The sequence below is a fragment of the Engraulis encrasicolus genome, chromosome 10 (genome assembly GCF_034702125.1).
Source record: "Engraulis encrasicolus isolate BLACKSEA-1 chromosome 10, IST_EnEncr_1.0, whole genome shotgun sequence".
In the NCBI taxonomy this organism is placed as follows: Eukaryota; Metazoa; Chordata; class Actinopteri; order Clupeiformes; family Engraulidae; genus Engraulis; species Engraulis encrasicolus.
The window spans coordinates 28,675,032-28,681,792 of record NC_085866.1 but is presented as its reverse complement, the minus strand read 5'-3'; the positions used below and the strand labels follow the sequence as shown (position 1 = coordinate 28,681,792).

General features: G+C 37.2%; 1 long non-coding RNA gene across 1 annotated transcript; it reads left to right on the top strand.

Moving 5' to 3' along the window:
- Window positions 1–4,357: 4,357 nt before the first annotated feature.
- LOC134456169 (uncharacterized) lies at window positions 4,358–6,199 on the top strand. Its single transcript, XR_010036239.1, has 2 exons — window positions 4,358–4,637; window positions 5,752–6,199. It is a non-coding gene; the product is annotated as an uncharacterized LOC134456169 (long non-coding RNA).
- Window positions 6,200–6,761: the final 562 nt, after the last annotated feature.

Here is a 6,761-nt window from a genome sequence, read left to right as displayed (position 1 = left end):
AATTTTACATTAATTTCAAAGTACTTTATAAGTACATTATGATGTTTTGTTTGCCCCCATAGACTTGCATTGATATGCTTAATTTGGCTATACTGTTAAACTAGGCAATGGAAACACATAGACAAAAATTACATGCAAATTCATGAATAATGCTAGGAAATACTGCAAATATGTGAAAATCAAAAAATTGTGGACTGTTCCTTTAACTGAATTTATCTCACACATACAGTATACCCCACCACATAATCTGACATGCCACTACACAATCTCACAATGAATTAAGTAAACTCACACTATAAAATGTCATAGTGAACTAACTTAACTCACATATGCCCACTACACAATCTCAAACAACTAACTCAAATGTCATACTCAATAAACAATCTCTCACTGAATTTACTGAACTCGCATGTATGGTACTCCCACTGCAAACACTGAATTAACTAAACTCACATAAGGACACTATACAATCCCACTGACCTGACTTTATCTCATATACTGTATAACATATACTCACTACAATCACACACTGAACTAACTAAAGTCACAAGTCTACTTCCAGCAAACACTGAAGCAACTAAGCTCACATATGTTCACTAAACAATCTCCCAATGACTTAACTTATCTCACATATAATATATGGTCACTACAATCACACATTGAACTAATTAAAGTCGCATGTCTGCTCCCGGCAAACACTGAACTACGTTAACTCACATGTGCCCACTACACAATCTCTCACTGGACTGGCTAAACTTAGATGTCGGCTCCCAGCAAACACTGTCACACCGGAGCGGCTCTTCGCTTAACGCCACATTAACTCAATTTGCATAGAGTGCAAAACAGTGTGTACCATTGTGCATTGCTACTGTAGCTGACACATTTGTCGGGGGAAGTGATGGGTGTTTTTACTATGCATGTTTGTGCATCTGTGTGTGTGTGTGTGTGTGTGTGTGTGTGTGTGTGTGTGTGTGTGTGTGTGTGTGTGTGTGTGTGTGTGTGTGTGTGTGTGTGTGTGTGTGTGTGTGTGTGTGTGTGTGTGTGTGTGTGTGTGTGTGTGTGTATCATGTCTGTGTGTGTATGTGTGCGTGTTCCTTTCTAGCTGAGGCATGTAGATGTCTGCATCACCCCAGGGCACACCTTCCATTTCTATTCATGTAAATACACACATAAAAAACACCATGCTTTCCGAAAAGGAATTATTCAAAACGGTTTATTTAAAACATTTCCAAGCCTGATGTTATTCCACATTTCTGCTTTTGCCGTCTCTGAATAAATACAGGCCCGCAGCTAAAGTGCTGCGCTAGGTCAACACTTATTAGCAGGCTTTTCGCAATCAGCACAGCTTCTCGTCCCGTTTTACTAAATTGAGCCTATGGCTGAGTTGCTCTCTTCACTACCTCCCTCCCTTCCTCCCCCTTTCTTTTCAAAGAGATTCTGTCCATCCATCCCTCTTTCTCTTCAAAGAGCTTCTGTTTGTTCCTCCGTCTCTGTGTAGCTCTTCAATATCTGTCCATCCCTGTGTAGTGCTATATACAAACACGCACACGCACACACACACACACACACACACACACACACACACACACACACACACACACACACACACACACACACACACATACGCACACACACACATCCTTCCCTCGCTCCCTATTTCCCTTCGGTCCGTTCCTCCCTTCATCCCTGTGTACTGTTTCCATATCTGTCATGTCCTTTGTTGTGTGTCGTCCCCACTGCTGTCGTGATGTCTATTTACAGATCTGCAATGGGGCTGTTTGGAATGTGGGACTGTGAGCATGCAGAACTCTTATTATGATGGCCAGCCGTTCCCAGACTGTTTTCAGCCAGAACTTCATAATACATATAAATAGTTATATTACATACATACAATAAAAAGATATGCAATTTTGATAGATTTGTATTAAATAAAAATTTTCTGAAAAGGCACTTAGGGGGTTTTGCATCTGAACTATTCATATATGGGAATCATAGAAAGTGTTACCTTTTTTTTAAATCTTAATGTAAATCACAGGAAAGGTAATGAAATGTAATGCCCATTGAAGAGATTATTGGGTAACGCTTTATTTTACGGTACAGTATTTACTATGTACTTTCTGGGTAACAACTGGGTAACAGAGGGAAATTACATGGTACCTAGAATGTAAAAAGGGGGTAATTACGATGTAAATACTGTGTAATTACAGGGGGGAAAAACTCAAAAGTTACCATGAAAGTACACTGTGTATTTTCTGGGTAACAAATGGGTAACAGAGAGAAATTACCCAATTGTTATCCAGAAAATACACAGTGTAGTTTCTTGGTAAGTTTTGTGTTTTCCCCTGTAATTACATAGTATTTACATCGTAATTACCCCCTTTTTTTCCATTCTAGGTACCATGTAACTTCTCTCTACGGTACAGTATTAACTATGTAGGCTACTTTCTGGGTGACAACTGGGTAACAGAGAGAAGTTACATGGTACCTAGAATGTAAAAAATGGGGTAATTACGATGTAAATACTATGTAATTACAGGGGAAAACCTCAACATTTACCATGAAACTTACACTGTGTATTTTCTGGGTAACAATTGGGTCACAGAGAGGAATTAGATGGTATCTAAAAATTAAAAGGGGGGTTACTACTACGTACATGCTATGTAATTGAGAAGAAAATATCTCGTGAATTACTTCGAAAGTATGGTGTAATTTCTGGGTAGGCCTAATTATTGTTTGATGGCAATTTAAAAAAGGATGAAAGTAGGCCTACTACCTAGCAATACCACATTTAATTAAGCTACTAGGTTAATGTGATGCTCTGGATGGTAATTACACAACTCCAAAGTCAGAACTTACAAGGAACAGTATTTCATTGTAGTTACTGTGTTTATCACCATACATACCCATTTATTGCATGGGTAAATGTGGTAGGCCTACTTACCTGACAGAACAATTGCTGGTGTCACACATTGCCATTGGGCTTTTTGTAGCCATTGAGTCAAAAGTGTTTGGTAAGTACATGGTAGGTTTCTGCACTGTTACCAAGTAACATATATTTATTTACCAGGTAAAGAAGGAGAAACTGTACCGTAAAGTAAAGCGAATGTTCTTACCAAAGTATTACCAATTTCTTACCAAGTAATTAAACTTGTTTCATAAATCATGTAAGTACATGGTAAGTTTCTGCACTGTTACCGAGTTACAGATATTCAGTATAGGTAAAGAAGGAGAAACTGTACTGTAAAGTAAAGCGAACGCTCTTACCAAAGTATTACCAATTTCTTACCAAGAAAATAAACTTGTTATATATCATGTAAGTACATGGTAAGTATCTGCACTGTTACCAAGTAACAGATATTCAGTTACCAGGTAAAGAAGGGGAAACTGTACTGTAAAGTAAAGCGAACGCTCTTACCAAAGTATTACCAATTTCTTACCAAGCAATTACACTTATTTCATGTATCATGTAAGTACATGGTAAGTTTCTGCACTGTTACCGAGTTACAGATATTCAGCTACCAGGTAAAGAAGGGGAAACTGTACTGTAAAATAAAGTGAACGCTCTTACCAAAGTATTACCAATTTCTTACCACACTGTTACCAAATTACAGATATTCAGTTACCAAGTAAAGAAGGGAAAACTGTTCTCATAGGACTCTGTGTTAATTGCTAGCATGGAGATAAAATTTGCACTGCTGTAGTCAGAGAACGACAGGAAGTACAGGAGAAAGGTAAAACCCAATAACTTAACTCAAGGGGAAGTGTAATACGAGCTCATTTCCAAACATGGGACAGTATCACTTTAACATCCGAGTTGGCAGCAGATATAAAGACTCATCAGACCAGGCCTACATTTTTTACAATACAAGACTAGAGAAAGTATTGCCTGGACTGATGAGTGTATTTCTGCTGCCAACTCGGATGGCTGCCTTGTTCCACATACACACACAGATGCACTGTATTTTATTATTATTAGGCCTATTATTTCATTCCAGAATTCCTGCTGCCCGTTCTTCATTTCCATTTTCATGAATAGCACTTTTCAATTTCTAGGTATTATGACAGCAAACATTGCATTTTTCATCAATGAAAAAATGAAAAGGGGGATTTTCTCCATGATCCTCATTTTTTAATTTCCAGAAACAGGCATTTTTAGCTGCTTAACTTACTATGTTCATGTAACCCAGTTGACAAATGCATATTAAAAAGGTATTATATGATTAAATAGCATAAATAGTAAAATGGGATAATAAATAGTGATAATACTGATAAGGCAATTCATGAATGATGGGTTGTTATTGTTAAAAACACGATTAACATATATTTGATATAGCCTAACTTTTACTGTGACAGTTACGTTATGGTACTTTTATTTTGACATGCGTTTCCACGCATTCAGCTTTCCGTGGAGCCGTTCTAGTCAGTTGAGCTGAGAAGAGCTCAAAAGCTGAATTGGAGACTCCGTTTCTTCTGCTCCACCCTGGAGCTAGATATTGATAGAAGAGTAATTCTAAGTTCATGATAACTACTTCTAAGTTTCCTTTTGGACCACCGAACGACCTGCTCTGTAAATCTTTTGTGTTTTGAAGAGAAAGAAGCTGCGCTTCGTCGTGTATTGTTTCTGTTGAATCGTCTCGGTAAGGCAACCACCTGTAACTTATTTTCCCTACTGATGTAACTTGAGTGTTATTGCTTATCACTGTGAAATACTTCGGTGAAACTTCAGGATTGTACTTTGTTTTGTTAATACTTGTTGTGTTTAGTGTGAAAAGGGTGTATTTTGGTTGAATTGAGTAAGTTTAAAGCTTGGAATGAGCTGCCTGTAATTCACATGCTTGTGATCACGCACCCATCACGTGCGAGGGGAGAGGTCTGAACGGTCCTCCTTATCATTACTGTGCTCGGCAATATCTGTGTGTAATTCCCGCGGTTTCAGTACCGAGTGATGTTTTTCAAAGTATTCATCCTGTTATTTGATAATGGTTATGTAACTGAATGGTATGCAATGCTTTTCAGTAGGCCTATAAATGAAGTGTAAGCTTATGCGGTTTCCATATATTTTCCTTTGAGAAGATTGATATTAATGTTGTACAACCAGAGGTGGAAAGAGTAGGCTACAGAAAATTTGTAGGCCTACTCAAGTAAAAGTATCTTTACTTTGCCTAAATCCTACTCGAGTAAAAGTAGGCCTACCTATCTAAAAATCTACTCAAGTAAAAGTAAAAAGTACTTCACTTAAAAATGCAATTTGAGTAAAAATACTTTTAATTAGCTTTCCTCTCGACAATTTAATGTTTCTTTTTCTTGAATATCGTCCTCCATAACCTCTATCTCTTGTTTGGCACCAGCCATCATCCAATACATTGATCCAAGATAGTACAATCGTGGAAATGCTGTGTGCCATCCTGCATAATCTTTAATTTCCGGCAGATTGTGGCATTATTTTGCGTGGCATTTTGTCTATTTTTTACTCAGTACTCAGGCCAGGTTCCAGTGTAATTGAGTTAACTACTTGGGTCAAATGTACTCAAATACTAGTAAAAGTATTCATTTTAAAAACTACTTAAAAAGTACAACGTAGGCCTACTCATAAATGCTACTCAAGTACAATACTTGAGTAAATGTAATTAGTTACTTTCCACCCCTGTGTACAACTACTTTAAGTTTAAACTGTTTGAACTGATATTTGATAAGAAATGTGAACATTGCCCTGTGTACATGTGTAGCTTAACTAAGGGTATGGTTACACAGGTGACGTTTTTTGAACCTGGATTCCGCTGTGGATTGATGACTGCGTTTGATGGCGAGCCACCCACCCCATTGAGTCGGATCCTGTCCTGTGTCATTGTACATGGCGCATATGTGGTAGGGTTGTGACCTGCCTGTGTCACAACAACACTGACTGACTGACTTGAGTTGTTACTTTAACGGTTTACAAACTGAACTAAGGCCTTGAACTGAACGGAACTACTTTTTCTTTTCTTTTTTTCTTGAACAACTGAAAGGAACTCTTTTCTCTTTGAGGATTCAAAGGACTGATTTAAAGGACTGTTCCCAACTTTTGGAAAATAGACAATTACTCACTTTTGAAGGACAATTCATTTTATTTCATTTTAAAGGGTCAATTATTTTCTTTTATTTTGGGAATATGTACATATTTTCTACCTTGCAATTCATAACTAAAGAAAGAAAAAAAGTATATCCTTGTGTGGTGTCTTTTAATTGCACTTATCTTTTTGCACTCTCCCAGAGCCTAGTGTCTTTATTCTCTAGCTATTGAACCTGGCCTATCATCGACGTGTACATACCTAGTAGTGGGTTACATTCATACTAGTATATATTAGTTTATTACCTAAACACAATACAATTTAGCAATAAGCAGCACCGTTCCAATGAGCAGCCTAGTTGCAATACTGTCGTTTGCCACAATATACAATAAAAAAAAATTGATTTCCACAATAATGCTTTGATTTGCTTTTGATGTATTTTTTTCCCTTCTTTACCTGGTAAATGAATATCTGTAACTCGGTAACAGTGCAGAAACCTACCATGTACTTACATGATATATGAAACACGTTTACTTTCTTGGTAAGAAATTGGTAATACTTTGGTAAGAGCGTTCACTTTACTTTACAGTACAGTTTCCCCTTCTTTACCTGGTAACTGAATATCTGTTACTTGGTAACAGTGCAGAAACTTACCATGTACTTACATGATACATGAAATAAGTTTAATTGCTTGGTAAGAAATTGGTAATACTT